At 44.7% G+C, this 15,643-nt stretch overlaps 1 long non-coding RNA gene across 1 annotated transcript in view; it reads left to right on the top strand.

The window, feature by feature from the left end:
* The window catches only part of LOC117202214 (uncharacterized), a 49,078-nt gene extending 45,834 nt beyond the window's left edge, over positions 1-3,244 (top strand). The window contains exon 4 of the long non-coding RNA XR_007476303.1: positions 2,873-3,244. This is a non-coding gene — a long non-coding RNA (uncharacterized LOC117202214). The remainder of the gene's footprint in view (positions 1-2,872) is intronic.
* The last annotated feature ends 12,399 nt before the right edge of the window (positions 3,245-15,643 follow it).

Here is a 15,643-nt window from a genome sequence, read left to right as displayed (position 1 = left end):
ACGTGGAAGGCAAGGAAATAATGATGCTACAGCAGTGAAGACTGGTACTTTGCACTGGCACAAAGGATAAGAGATCACAAAATCACTTCCCCAACTTCAACCTTCCAACAACCTCATAAGGTAATAAGCACTGCAGGCTCACAGTAATCCATTCAGGTAGAGAATTTTCTACCTATTTTATAGAGGGGGCTCACTGAGGTTCAGAGACGTTAAATACACTGCCCAAGGCAGGTTACTTTGCCTCTCTGCGCTTCAGTTTGTCCATCTCTAGAGTGGAGATACGTATAGGCAGCCCCTCAGTGTTTTTTGAGGAATAAGAGATCATCTGAGCTACCTGACACATAATGTGGCAGATTGCATTTTCCCAGGATGGCTACACCAACACACATCCCATCCCATGTGCTCTTCTTTCATTGTGACATCGACATTCCTCCATCAAGAGGGGGCATCTTTGTCCCCTCCCCCTCAGCCTGGCAGAGCGTTGTAAGTGTCTTGCGGATAGAATGTGGCGGAAGTGACACTGTGATACCCAAGGCTAAGTCGTAAACCGTGGTACAGCTTTCACTGGGCACCCTCTCGCCGGACACTGTCCGTATTGTGAAGAAGCCAAGAGGCCCCATGTAGGTGTTCCACCTGACAGCCCCAGCTCAGTTCTCAGTCAGCAAACAGCACCTCCCGGGTATGTAAGTGAAGGAGCCTGCAGATGACTCCAGGCCCCAGCCTTCAAGTCCCCCAGCTGAGGCCTCAGACATCAGCCACCATTCTGCACCCTCGATGAATTCCCCATCCACAAAACATATGAGCAAATTAAGTGGTTGTTTTATGCCCTTATGTTCTGGGGGGGATTTATTATGCAGCCATAGTAACGGGAACATGTTGTAAGTGATTTGGAAGGGGAACTGTTATTGTTGCTGGTGACAGTGGTAGTACAGAACCAGGATTAAAAAGCCTGAGATTGCTGTATGACATGTGATGGGGGAGCTTTAGAAATGCTCTGTATAGTCTTCTATCAGGTTGTTCACTGCTGCACAAAAGGAATAGAAGGGCAGTGATATAGGAGGGCATTTTCATTTATCAAGCATCTACTTGTGCCAGGGCGTGGTTCATATACATATGCAAATATACATATACATGCATGTGTGTGCATACATATACACACAAACACACATATGCATACATACATGTGTGTGCACATATACACCGGTACGTGTGTACACATGTACTTACATGTGTGCATTCACACGCATGCACATATACACGCGTATGCATACGCATAATGCGAACGCATCCATGTGTGTACGCACATATACATGTACATATATCCATGTACGTATATATGCATGTGTGCGCATACACATGTGCATATACTATGCAATACATATGTACACATGCATACACACATATGCATATACAAACACGTGCATATGCAGATAGACATAGACACACTCACACGTACATATGCATACACATATACACATGTATGCATACACATACACAAATACATGCACACATACGTTCCTCTGGGCAGTCCTCACAAGAGGTCTTCTTGTTTCAGTTATTTGCCCAAGGTCACTCCCCTGGCATGTGATGTGATGGAGCCGGATGTGCACCTGTGCTTGCTGGCTCCGCAGCCCATCCTTGTCCCTCCATGACTCCCCCAGATGCTGTTTTCAAGAGGACCAGCATTTCTTTATGACGTCTGCTTCAGCTGCTTCACACACCCCTTCTACTCGGTCTATAGCCCTTTCTGGATTGTGTACCCACTTACTTATGTAAACCTTTTGAATCAACATCTATTCTGTGTGGCCACTTGGGATGAGAAGTCCCATAAATCAAACTGGCAACCCGTGTCCTGAGCCCCTGCTGAGGGTGTGTCACTGGCTGAGTGCTGCCGGGGGGAGGGTGTGAGTAGCTCTCAGCCCTAGATAAGCCATTCGCTCACAGACATTTGAGGGCCTGCTGTGCAGAGGCTGTGAATCTGTCACTGTGCTGACCTGTGGGTCAGATGTGTCTCCTTCCTTGCAGAGGAGCGAGGATGGATTTTTAACACTGCGAAAAGTCACAACAGAAAAGATAAAATAACATGTTTTAAGGGAGAGAGAGTAATGAGGAGCAGAATAAATCACAACAAAAGATTTTTCAATAGAGTTGAGAAGACAAAGTATCAATACAAAAACAGACAATGAAATGCCAATATTCGAATCAAATGACAAGGCGAGCCCTGCCGCCGGGGAGCAGGACAGGCTCTCTCCCTGTGAGCGAAGGGCTACCTCGCTCCTTTTTCCTGACTCTTCTAGCCACTTTTTCCCCTCGCTGCATTTTTCTTACTTAACGACAAGGCATTTTAGCCTGCTGTATTGTAAACATAATTGTAAGCAGCTTGAAGTCCTCTTTGAAACAAGGAGGAACATAGGTCAAGAGCCCTGCAGTCCATCTGTGAAGTAAGGTGAGATTTTTTTTTTTTATGCCTTTTCCTTTCTGCAAAATCATCTAAGCTCACTGTGGAAAAGGTGGGCAACAGAAAAGGACAGGAGGAAGATGAAGGCTCAGTGATAACCTCGCCACGCCATTCGGAGGGAATTGCTGGTGAGGGGACGGGGCATGCATCCTTCCAGACACTCATAAAAGGGTGCAGGTGCTCTCTCTCCAGAGAGCATGCCCCCTCTGGCCCCAGCTGCTAGTGAGCTCTTCCTTTCCAGCGGGACTCACTCCTGGGGTCCTCACCTCACCTCCTGTGCCCTTAGCCACCCCCCTCAGCTACTGGGCCGGGTCAGTGCTCTGATTTAACCTGCTCAGAGCACTGCGTGCACCGCCTCCACGGCGCTTCCCTTCTGTAATTTTACATTTATTCGCGTGCATTCTCCATTAACAGATCACCCATGGGGATGGAAGCTTCCTGAGATCCGGAGCAAGAGCCGTTCCTGTTCACTGCCACATCTCTAACACCCAAAGGAATAAATAGAGAATCTTGGGATTTTGTTGTTGTTTGGCTTGGAAAAAAAAAAAATCTCTTACTTGAAAAATTTTGTTTACCCTCTTAACCGTGTTTTTAGTGTACGGTTCAGTGGAGGAACTATATTCTCATGGTTGTGCAACTGATCTCTAGAAGTTTTCATCTTGCAGAGTTGAAACGCGGTACCCATTAAACAACTGCCGACTTTCGGCTCCCCCCAGGCCCTGGCAAACATCATTCTACTTTCTGCTTCTGTGAGTCTGACTCCTTTAGATACCTCATATAAATAGAATCATACGGTCATTGTCCTTCTGTGTCTGGCTTATTTCATTTAGCATAATGTCCTCAAGTTTCTTCCATACTGGAGCATTTGCCCAGGAAAAAAAAAATCTTGCTTTTTACTATAACACAATATTATAATCATTTTCCCATCCCATAAGACATTTGCGGTACGCGGACCTCTCACTGTTGTGGCCTCTCCCGTTGCGGAGCACAGGCTCCGGACGCGCAGGCTCAGTGGCCATGGCTCATGGGCCCAGCCGCTCCGCGGCATGTGGGATCCTCTCGGACCGGGGCACGAACCCGTCCACTGCATCGGCAGGCGGACTCTCAACCACTGCGCCACCAGGGAAGCCCTCATAAGATATTTTTAAGGTTGTATAATATTCCACTTTATGGGTAAACCATAATATATTTGATCATGCCATTGTGCGATATTTAAGAATGGTGCTTGTTTGTTGGAACTCAGAGTTGCCCTCTGCTGGTTATCAGACCTATTCCACCCCGACCCTCACCCTCACTGGCAACCGAAGTCATTTTCCCTGAGTTGACAGGTACACAGGAGGTTGGATCTATAAGGACACAGTTTAGGAATCAGAACCTGGGGATAGAGACGAGAGAGCCATAGAAGTGGAAGATGGCAGCAGGTTGTCAGTTTCCTAGCCCTGCCCCAGCCTGATTTAAGACTGAGGGGGAGGGGAAGGGGAGAAAGAGAGAGAGAGAGAGAGAGAGAGAGAGGTAGGTAGATGTAGGCAGATGGAGCTCTTTTCATGCCATAGTTTGTGGGACTCAGACTCTAGGGTGATAAGAACAGAGGGCTCAGAGTGACACTGTGGCCCTGGGCAGTGTCCCCCTAGAAAGAGAATCTGCATCACTGCTGACGATAGCTGCAGCAGAGGCAGTGTCCGGACACTACTGCACCAGTCAGAGTCCCCAGAAAAGGCAGGCCCGCTGGTGTGCTGAGCCGTTGTCACCCAGTTGTTAAAACACTGGGAGCTGGTCATCAGCCACGGTGCGAGTATTTTTACCACGGAAACCTACAAGCGCTGCAAATCAGGACGTCTGTTTTTTGGAGAACCGGTTTTCCAGCACACCACTTCAGAGGGCACACAAATTGGGAGATTCAAGGAGGTCTTAGGAACTATTGCAAAAGTGTGGGCAGGGTGTAGGGAAGCACAGGGACTAGTGCAGTACCCTGGGGGCTGGTCACGATGGGCTGGGGGAGGAGGGAAGGGGGCTGTGTCAGCATCAGAAATAGAGTCTCCTTGAGAGGGGTACCTCCAGCCTGAGACCCTCAGGGGGCAGCTGGGTAATGAAGAGCTGACCTCACTGTCCGGAGACCTGTCTTCTGATCTTCACAGCCCCACTGACTGAATGTAGTTGGTAGATTCGATGTAGTCCTATGGTCAACCTCCAGGGCAGAGAACAGTCTGGAGAAGAGTGGGAGTGGGTCTGGGGGTCACACAGGAGGATATGAGTCCATCTCCCCTAGGTGACTTTTGGGCGGGAGAACCAACAAGCAGGTGGGAGCAAAGGGTGCCTAAGTACATGGGGGAGTCCCTGCAACCCCCTAAGAATACCTGTGGGAGTCAGGTGGGACCTCTGAGCTGAAGCATTAGTAAATCACGATAAATGCGGCTCATTTGTAACCTCCAGCTGATGAGAGCCGCACTCAATATTCTTTGCATATAATTTTTGCCCATTTCTGACTATTTCCCTAGAAAAAAGACCAGGCCTCCAAGCAACAATTCTAGAGCAATGGATTTCTACATTTTTAAGATTTTGATACTTATGGTATATTTTTTTCCAGAACATTCATACCAATTGATAAATGTGTGTACACAGCCAGCACATGAGAGTGGTTGATTCCACACATCTTCACCAGTACTTGACACTATTAAATTTAGAAATAGTCACCTTTTGAGAATTCCCTGGTAGTCCCGTGGTTAGGACTCAGCGCTTTCACTGCTGTGGCCTGGGTTCAGTCCCTAGTCAGGGAACTAAGATCCTGCAAGCCACATGGTGCAGCGGAAAAAAAAAACATAGAAAGAGTTGCCTCTTGGCTAGGTGAAAAATCTTTAGTTCCAGTTTTAATTTGCTTTGGTTAAATTACTAGCAAAGTTAAACAGTTCTTCATATTTTTATTGGAAAAGATAATTTTATTTGTCCCAAATTTCCTTTTTTAAAGATTTAAAAGAAAAGAACCTATGAAAGCAATTAGCACAGCACCAGCACATAGCGAACTCCTGTCCCTGTTGGTTTACAGTTCACTCCTTCCCACAGTCATTGACGTCACATTCATGACTTGTCTACCGTGTGTGGTCAGGGGTGAACAGGATGTCTGGACTCTCCTTTTTTCTGGCAAGATTCAGGGCCTCAATCTGCATCAGCTGCTTTCAGTGACACCTGTCAGGATGGAGTCCAAAGACTGAATGACATGCCCTCACCCACTGCCTTCCACCTCCCTGCATGGTGGGGGGCTTTGAACTGTAAACAGATTATTCCCACCCGTTTGCTGAGTCATAGAATGTCAGCCCTCCAAGGGCCCTCAGAGACCATCTAGGTCATCAGCTATTTGCATGTGTAAGGTTTTCCATTTACAAATTAATAGAGGCAAGTTTTAGAGAATCTGATAAATACAGAAAGGTGAAAAGGAGAAGCAATGAAGGCCCAGCATCTTGAAGAAAATACTTTCAAAATATTGGTGGATTCTATTCTACAGATAGATGCGAATGCTTTCTAAAAGTCAATTTAGGAATACACTGTATAATTTTAAATAAGTTCTTTTTTTAAATAGAAACACTTTCCCTTTTAGGTAATATTTTACAAAATGATGTGGCATGTCTATAATAGTTCATCATACAGATATGCCATAAAGTGTTGATTTTCTTATTAGGAGAAATCTAGGCTACTTTCAAGTTTTTGTTGTTATTAGCTATTCTCTAATGATGATCTTTGAACTTTAATCTTTGCTCACGTCTCTGATTCTTCCAAAAAATTTCTAAAAGCAGGGATCGGGGTCAAAGAATATTATGCTTTGAAAGCCCTTCTCTTTTCCTGGAAGTGTAGGATCCTATAAGATACGAACTTCCCTTCTATTGGTAAGCCATATGAACTCAGAGAGGGGAAGTGACTTACCCAAAGCCACACAGCTTTGATGGAGCAGGAATTGGAACTAAGGTCTTTCTCTACAGCCTCTGGTAAATATCAGAACCTAGCCTGGAGCCCATAACTCCTGACTCCCGGGCTATGTGCTTGCCTTACTTCTCTGCTGTAGGTTATGTCTCTACCCATAAGGAACACTCTCAATTACTGAGCACTAACACGTGTCAAGCACTGAGCTGAGCACTGCAATCTAGTATCTCATTTGATCCTGATCCTATGATGTAAATACTGTCATTATCCTCATTTTGTAGATGGGGACACTGAGGCAGAGACAGTGTCCGAGATAAGCAGAGACCTACTTGTCTGAGGTCACAGTGCTGGTAACTCACAGAGCCTCCTGGTTAAGCAGGGTGGTCCAATAGAACTTTCTGTGATGATGGAAAAGTTCTATAAATTTGAGCCATACAATGTGGTAGCCTCTAGTGACATATGGCTATTGTGCCCTTGAAAAGTGGCTCACGTGAGTGGGGAACTAAATTTTTAATTTTATTTCATTGTAATGAATTTAAATTTAAATAGCCACATGTGACTGGTGCTACCTTACTGAACAAACATCTCCAGAGTCGTAAGCAGCTGGCCACTCCACTGCCCCTGCATGGCCTTTTCTTTGCTATGTCACATCTGCTTTCAGGAAGGTCCTGTGAAGCGTCTCCCAACCCCTTCTGGACCCCAGCCTCGAGAGGGACTCGGAATGGCCTTCCCGAAGGTCCAGGGACTCACATCCCTTTGCCTGAGGCTGGTTTTTAGTCTGCCCCAGGCAGACGGTCCCAGTAGCTGCTTCCGCAGGCATTTAAAAAGAGATGCTGCAGAGAGAGGCTCTTTAATCATTTTGGTCACACACTAATGAAAATGTATGTCTGTCATCTTTAAATTGCTCCCACAAAGCTCAAGGTCTACATTTACTCTCAGTGCAAATACTATTATGAGCTTCGTTAGAAACTTCTCTGGGAATTAACAATACAGATTTCAATTGTTCCTGCTCTCTGCGGACACCATCTCCCAGAAGACCTGTCTCTAAGGAGGGAACTGTGGAGGCATTCAAGGGATGATTTTTTTTTTGTCACCCTTTACTGTCATCATTTACTTTGTGCTGGGCCCTGTGCTAGCCCCTGTGCATACCTCACTGTATTCATTTCCTAGGGTTGTTATAACACATGACCACAAACTGGGTGCGTGGCTTAAAGCAACAGAAATTTATTGTCACACAGTTCTGGAGGCTAGAAATCCAAAATCAAGGGGTCAGCAGGACCATGTTCCCTAGGAAGGCTCTAGGGGAGAATCCATTCCTTGCCTCTTCCAGCTGCTGGTGGCTCCAGGCATTCCTTGGCTTGTGGCTGCATCACTCCAATCTCTGCCTCTGTCTCCACATGACCTTCTCCTCTTCTGTCTGTGTCTTCTACTCTCCTGTTTTATAAAGGCTGTCATCAATGGACTTAGAGCCCACACAGGTAACAGGTAAACCAGGATGACCTCAAGATTCTTAATTTAATTTACATGGGCAAAGACCCTTTCACCTCATAAAGCCACATTCACAGGATTCGGGGATTTGGACATGGATATATCATTGTGGGGCGGGAGCACCATTTAAGCCATTATATTCATTTTATTTAATCTATGTAACAGCCCTGAGAGGGAGGTGAAGTAGCCAGGATAGACTAACTGCTGCAACAACCTCAAGATTTTAATGGCTCTCGCCAATAACATTTCTCACCTTTGGAAAGCCCAATATGTATGCTACTGGTTGTATAGTTCCTTTTCTAGGTAAGTCGACCAAAAAACAATGCAGGAGGCTGAAAATAAGAAAAGAGTTTATTTGGAGTCTTAAGAATTGCAATTCGGGGGGCTTCCCTGGCGGCGCAGTGGTTAAGAATCCGCCTGCCAATGCAGGGGACACAGATTCGAGCCCTGGTCCGGGAAGATCCCACATGCCGCGGAGCAACTAAGCCCATGCGCCACAACTACTGAGCCCGCGCATCACAACTACTGAAGCCCGCACGCCACGACTACTGAAGGCCACACTCCACAACGACTGAAGCCCGCGCGCCTAGAGCCCGTGCTCCGAAAGAAAGAGAAGCCACCGCAATGAGAAACCCGCACGCCGCAACGAAGAGTAGCCCCCGCTCGCCGCAACTAGAGGAAGCCCGTGCACAGCAACAAAGACCCAATGCAGCCAAAAATTAAATAAATTTAAAAAAAAAAAAAAGAATTGTAATTCGGGAGACACAGATTCTGGTGAAACCGAAGGAATGTTCCAGGGAAGAGAAAGAGTCAAAGGCTTATAAAGACGAAAAGCCACAAGGTTGCTAAAAGTTGCCTGGTGAGAATTGTGATTGACTTTGATGCAAGTCAGGAAATGTTTGTCTTTAAGGAATCACGAGTTAGTTTAGGGTATGAGTCCAATAAGCAGACGGACTTTCACAAGTTACTTTAGGGTAAGAGTTTGGAAAGTATCTTGTTTCTGGCAGATGTTCTGGATGACTTCATTAGGACAATAAGTGGTCAAAAGGTCAGATTCCATCCAGGCTGCTATGTATATAAATCACACTTCCTTAATGGCCTCCTGAGTCCACTTTAGAGAGCTCTCTTAGCAATACTGACTCCATTTTTATTTTATTTTTCTACAGCTGGCTGCCAGGGGAATCAGGCCCCTTACATCTTGTGGCTCCACTGCCTTGTGGCCTTGAGGTCACCTTGGAGTTATCCAGCTGGTAGACTGCAGGGAGGGAGTGGGTACAGAGAGAGAATGTGGATGATTGAATATATGATACTTAACCACCTTGGCCTGGAAGTGACATGCAAGACTTATCCTTACATTCCATTTGTGGAGACTAGTCACATGGTCCAACCCAGCTGCAAGGGAGCCTGGGAAATGTAGTCTTGGATGAGCATCTATGTGTATGCCAGGAATAAGATTGATAACATTTATCTACGCGGACCTCCCGTTCCTTCCCCACCCCCCAAATAGTCAGCCCTTTGTCCTTGACTCTCAGATTCTCCTCCCCTCCTCCTGCCTGTCCCTCTGGAGAAGGGAGAGAGAGAGAGCTGGCTTTAGAGAGGCAGAGAGGTAACACAGAGCTAAGAGCTGGAAAGGGAGGGTGTGGCAGAAAGAGAGAAAATCCATGTGGGCCAGGTGTCCTAGAAAATTCTCTCTGGTTTGACATGTCAGATGTTTGGAGCAGCTGCAGTTATGAAAAACTCAGGAGCAAAGGAAAAGCAGAGGTGTAACTCTGAATTATGAATGGTATCCACTTTTACGTGTTTAAAGGAGAGCAGTGATTTTCTTTTTAATTTGTTTAAATTCCTTTTGTTTGGGGAAAGCATCTCTTGACTGCAACTCCATATGAAGGAGCTGGGCTGTGGATAGCGTGACCATAGGTCCCTGTTAGCCCTGGACAGCCCCTGTTGACTGTAGTCAGCCCCTTTTACTCCCCGAAATGTCCCTGTTTGAACAATAAATGATGTGGTCACCCTAACTTTGGCTTTTGAGGGTGTAGGTCTCACCCACAAGACCAAGTACTTCCCTAGGGCACAGGCTGTGGCTAGTTCATCTCTGAATGTCCAGCCTACACCCCCGGCCCTGGAGCATAGAGGTGCCAAGAAATGAATGCAGGAGCCAAGAAGGGCAGAGCTGGGGTTGGGGTCCAGGCCTTTATACTCCAAATGCCAGGCTTATCCTGCTGTGCCAGCTCTCCTTCTGGAGCTCTCCAAACACAGGGAAACAATTCAAGGTAACCAGGGGCCTGGGGCTGCTTCCATTGTATGGACCGAGAATGCCACAGGGATTCAGAGAGGGGAGCTAAAGGTGGCTGCCAAAAACAGACAACAGTTCCCAAGCTTCTCACTTCAAAACCCACAAGGGAGAGGCTGAGGGGGCCTGGGGGCAGCCCTCCAGAGCCCACCATCCTGGCCCTGCAGCTCAAGTTTCCTCCCACATCTGCCAAAGGCAGGAAATTGATGATGAGGTCCCAATTCTGAACAGGAATATGCCAGAGAGGTTTGAATTAGAACTCTCCAGAGAGGAAAATTCAGCTCCTATTTTCACTTTTTAAAATGTGCCTTTGTTTTTCACTGTAAATAGCTTAAGCAGACTCTTGTAATTTTGAAACAAATAATTTTTTTAATTACCTGTAATCCTACCATTTAATAAATCCATTATTTTTGCACCTTGGAATCTTTCCATCCAGGATTGTTTTTCCTTTCTAAATGGTTTTTCTGTACATAGGAATAAGCATAGGCTGGTGTATCAGGTATCCATTGCTGTGTAACAAACCACCCCCAAATTTAGCAACAGCAGTGGCTCATGATTCTGCTCGATGTTTCTTCTGGTCTGGTCTGGGCTTGGCTGATCTCAGCTGGCTCACTCATGCTACCTGCAGTCAGTGACCCTGTAAGGCCTCTCTTATGTTGCATGGTTGGCTGGCTATCAGCTGGGGTGACAGTGGGTGACTATGCCATGTGTTTCTTAGTAGATTAGATGAGCCTGTTCTCATGGTGCTGGTTCCAAGAGCAGTAGGAAAAGCAGAAGCTGCAAATATTCTCAGGGCCGAGGATTGATGTCCTGTGCTGTGCCATTTATTCCATTTTCTATTAGTCCAAGCAGATCAAAGGCCAGCCCAGATTCAAGGGAGAAAGGAAAGACTACTGGGGGACCTACAAAATATTCTTCTTTGGGCTACACTGTTAGCTTTGTGGTCCTCGTACAAAATGGTGGACCATTTTACAATCTAACACAATGGCATAGAGTTTTATCCTCTTCTAATTTTAATTAATTTATTTTTTAACATCTTTATTGGAGAATAACTGCTTTACAATTGTGTGTTAGTTTCTCCTTTATAACAAAGTGACTCATTTACACATATACATATGTCCCCTTATCTCTTCCCTCTTGCATCTCCCTCCCTCCCACCCTCCCTATCCCAGCCCTCTAGGTGGTCACAAAGCACCGAAGCTGATCTCCTTGTGCTATGCGGCTGCTTCCTACTAACTATTTTACATTTGGTAGTGTATATATGTCCATGCCCCTCTCTCACTTTGTCCCAGCTTACCCTTCCCCCTCCCCACGTCCTCAAGTCCATTCTCTACGTCTGCATCGTTATTCCTGTCTTACCCCTAGGTTCCTCAGACCTTTTTTTTTTTTTAGATTCCATATATATGTGTTAGCATACGGTATTTGTTTTTCTCTTTCTGACTTACTTCACTCTGTATGACAGTCTCTAGGTCCATCCACCTCACTACAAATAACTCAGTTTCGTTCCTTTTTATGGCTGAGTAATATTCCATTGTATATATGTGCCACATCTTCTTTATCCATTCATCTGTCGATGGACACTTAGGTTGCTTCCATGTCCTGGCTATAGTAAACAGAGCTGCAATGAACATTTTGGTACATGACTCATTTTGAACTATGGTTTTCTCAGGGTATATGCCCAGTAGTGGGATTGCTGGGTCATATGGTAATTCTATTTTTAGTTTTTTAAGAAACCTCCATACTGTTCTCCATAGTGGCTGTATCAATTTACATTCCCACCAACAGTGCAAGAGGGTTCCCTTTCTCCACACCCTTTCCAGCATTTATTGTTTGTAGATTTTTTGATGATGCCCACTCCGACCAGTGTGAGATGATATCTCATTGTAGTTTTGATTTGCATTTCTCTAATAATGAATGATGTTGAGCATTCTTTCATGTGTTTGTTGGCAATCTGTATATCTTCTTTGGAGAAATGTCTCTTTAGGTCTTCTGCCCGTTTTTGGATTGGGTTGTTAGTTTTTTTGATATTGAGCTGCATGAGTTGCTTGTATGTTTTGGAGATTAATCCTTTGTCAGTTGCTTCATTTGCACATATTTTTTCCCATTCTGAGGGTTGTCTTTTCATCTTATTTATGGTTTCCTTTGCTGTGCAAAAGCTTTTAAGTTTCATTAGGTCCCATTTGTTTATTTTTGTTTTTATTTCCATTTCTCTAGGAGGTGGGTCAAAAAGGATCTTGCTGTGATTTATGTCATAGAGTGTTCTGCCTATGTTTTCCTCTAAGAGTTTTATAGTGTCTGGTCTTACAATTAGGTCTTTAATCCATTTTGAGTTTATTTTGTGTATGGTGTTAGGGAGTGTTCTAATTTCATTCTTTTACATGTAGCTGTCCAGTTTTCCCAGCACCACTTATTGAAGAGGCTGTCTTTTCTCCACTGTTTGTTCTTGCCTCCTTTATCAAAGATAAGGTGACCATATGTGTGTGGGTTTATCTCTGGGCTATCTATCCTGTTCCATTGATCTATATTTCTGTTTTGTGCCAGTACCATACTGTCTTGATCACTGTAGCTTTGTAGTATAGTCTGAAGTCCAGGAGCCTGATTCCTCCAGCTCCGTTTTTCTTTCTCAAAATTGCTTTGGCTATTCGGGGTCTTTTGTGTTTCCATACAAATTGTGAAATTTTTTGTTCTAGTTCTGTGAAAAATGCCAGTGGTAGTTTGATAGGGATTGCATTGAATCTGTAGATTGCTTTGGGTAGTAGAGTCATTTTCACAATGTTGATTCTTCCAATCCAAGAACATGGTATATCTCTCCATCTATCTGTATCATCTTTAATTTCTTTCATCAGTGTCTTATAATTTTCTGCATGCAGGTCTTTTGTCTCCTTAGGTAGGTTTATTCCTAGATATTTTATTCTTTTTGTTGCAATAGTAAATGGGAGTGTTTTCTTAATTTCACTTTCAGATTTTTCATCATTAGTGTATAGGAATGCCAGAGATTTCTGTGCATTAATTTTGTATCCTGCTACTTTACCAAATTCATTGATTAGCTCTAGTAGTTTTCTGGTAGCATCTTTAGGATTCTCTATGTATAGTATCATGCCATCTGCAAACAGTGACAGCTTTACTTCTTCTTTTCCAATTTGGATTCCTTTTATTTCTTTTTCTTCTCTGATTGCTGTGGCTAAAACTTCCAAAGCTATGTTGAATAATAGTGGTGAGAGTGGGCAACCTTGTCTTGTTCCTGATCTTAGTTGAAATGCTTTCAGTTTTTCACCATTGAGGATGATGTTGGCTATGGGTTTGTCATATATGGCCTTTATTATGTTGAGAAAAGTTCACTCTGTGCCTACTTTCTGGAGAGTTTTTGTCATAAACGGATGTTGAATTTTGTCGAAAGCTTTCTCTGCATCTATTGAGATGATCATGTGGTTTTTCTCCTTCAATTTGTTAATATGGTGTATCACGTTGATTGATTTGTGTATATTGAAGAATCCTTGCATTCCTGGGATAAACCCCACTTGATCATGGTGTATGATCCTTTTAATGTGCTGTTGGATTCTGTTTGCTAGTATTTTGTTGAGGATTTTTGCATCTATGTTCATCAGTGATATTGGCCTGTAGTTTTCTTTCTCTGTGACATCTTTGTCTGATTTTGGTATCAGAGTGATGGTGGCCTCGTAGAATGAGTTTGGGAGTGTTCCTCTCTCTGCTATATTTTGGAAGAGTTTGAGAAGGATAGGTGTTAACTATTCTCTAAATGTTTGATAGAATTTGCCTGTGAAGCCATCTGGTCCTGGGCTTTTGTTTGTTGGAAGTTTTTTTTTTTTTTTTTTTTTTTGTGGTACACAGGCCTCTCACTTCTGTGGCCTCTCCCGTTGCGGAGCACAGGCTCCGGACGCGCAGGCTCAGTGGCCATGGCTCACGGGCCCAGCCGCTCCACGGCATGTGGGATCTTCCCGGACCAAGGCACGAACCTGTGTCCCCTGCATCGGCAGGCAGACTCTCAACCACTGCGCCACCAGGGAAGCCCTATTGGAAGATTTTTAATCACAGTTTCAATTTCAGTGCTTATGATTGGTCTGTTCATATTTTCTATTTCTTCCTGGTTCAGTCTTGGAAGGTTGTGCATTTCTAAGAACTTGTCCATTTCTTCCAGGTTGTCCATTTTATTGGCATATAGTTGCTTGTAGTAATCCCTCATGATCCTCTGTATTTCTGCATATACTCTTCTAATTTTTAGTTTAACATTGTACTATAATCATTTTCCCTTATCTATACAAAGTCTTCATGACAATATTTTTACTGTCTGCATGACAGTTAGAAGGCAGAGTACAATTTACTCCACTATCTCAATTTTATGTCCAAATTGTTCAACATAAAGATTACTTCCCTTTCTCCAAGTTATAAATAAGGCTGCACAGAACATCTTTATGCAGGTAGCCATTTCTGTAATTTTGATCGTTTCCTTGGAATAGATTCCAAGAAGTGGAGCCAAAAAAGTATAAATGATTTTTAATATTCTAGGTACTTATCATCAAGAGGCATGGCAAAGGAGTGCTGCTTTGCCTCCAAGGGCAAAGATGAGTGAGATTTTCAGCAGCCACCTGGATGCAAGCCTTCCTGCAGGGCCTCCCAGCTTCCCGTGGCTCCATTTCCTTTCTGGTTGGCCAGGCCGGGAGCTGGAATGAAGCACCGGCTGGGCAGGCCCTTCCTTGGGCCACAGTGTTAGCTCTGTGGTCGGTGGCTGAGGGTCAACCTTGTGGTGGACACAAACTGACTCAGGGCCCTGCAATCTCTTACCTCTTGTCTGTCAGGATAGTGTGTCTCCTGGACCCGTGATATTAACCACTTACACCCTGAGTGGGAGAGCAGGTGGGACTGCCAATGACCTCCCATACCAACCGGCTCTGCCAACCCCTCCCACGTGCGTATGAGGCCCCTGCTCATCCACGATTCCAAGTGATCCTCATGGAAACCCCACACGCTTAGCAACACTGAGGTTGGTCCCACATCCAGATGGAGTCTCGGGGCTCAAAGTGCCCCCACCTCCCGTGGGGGGAAGTTGCTGGGTTCTGAGGGTGCGCCTGGTGGTCTGAGGGTCGCACCACAGACCAGCTAAGAGAGGCAGAGCCTGTATGTGATGGCATGTTGCTAAGCGGGGCCCAGCAGGCCCTGTGGTTAAGGACCTCAGGCTGGATCTCTTTCTCTAACACATTGTGTGATGAGAGAGATGGGTTTGCAGGTGTTTCCCCACAACTAAAGAGGGAGCAGTTGATGTAAATGAGAGGAACATTTATAGATTTAAGGAAGGGCAGGAATTTAGAAAGAAAGATAAAGATAATAACTGTGCTGACTGACACTTTAATTTTTCTCCTATTAACGAGGGTAACCCAAAAAAATTTCTTTTTAAAACATACCATGGAAAGAAAGAGGTTAAAAAAAATCATCCACAATCCCACTCCTCGATCAGAGCAACTATCGTTAGGTTTGTGAGTTCT

The sequence above is a fragment of the Orcinus orca genome, chromosome 3, assembly GCF_937001465.1.
Source record: "Orcinus orca chromosome 3, mOrcOrc1.1, whole genome shotgun sequence".
In the NCBI taxonomy this organism is placed as follows: Eukaryota; Metazoa; Chordata; class Mammalia; order Artiodactyla; family Delphinidae; genus Orcinus; species Orcinus orca.
This window is presented reverse-complemented; position numbering and strand designations above follow the sequence as displayed.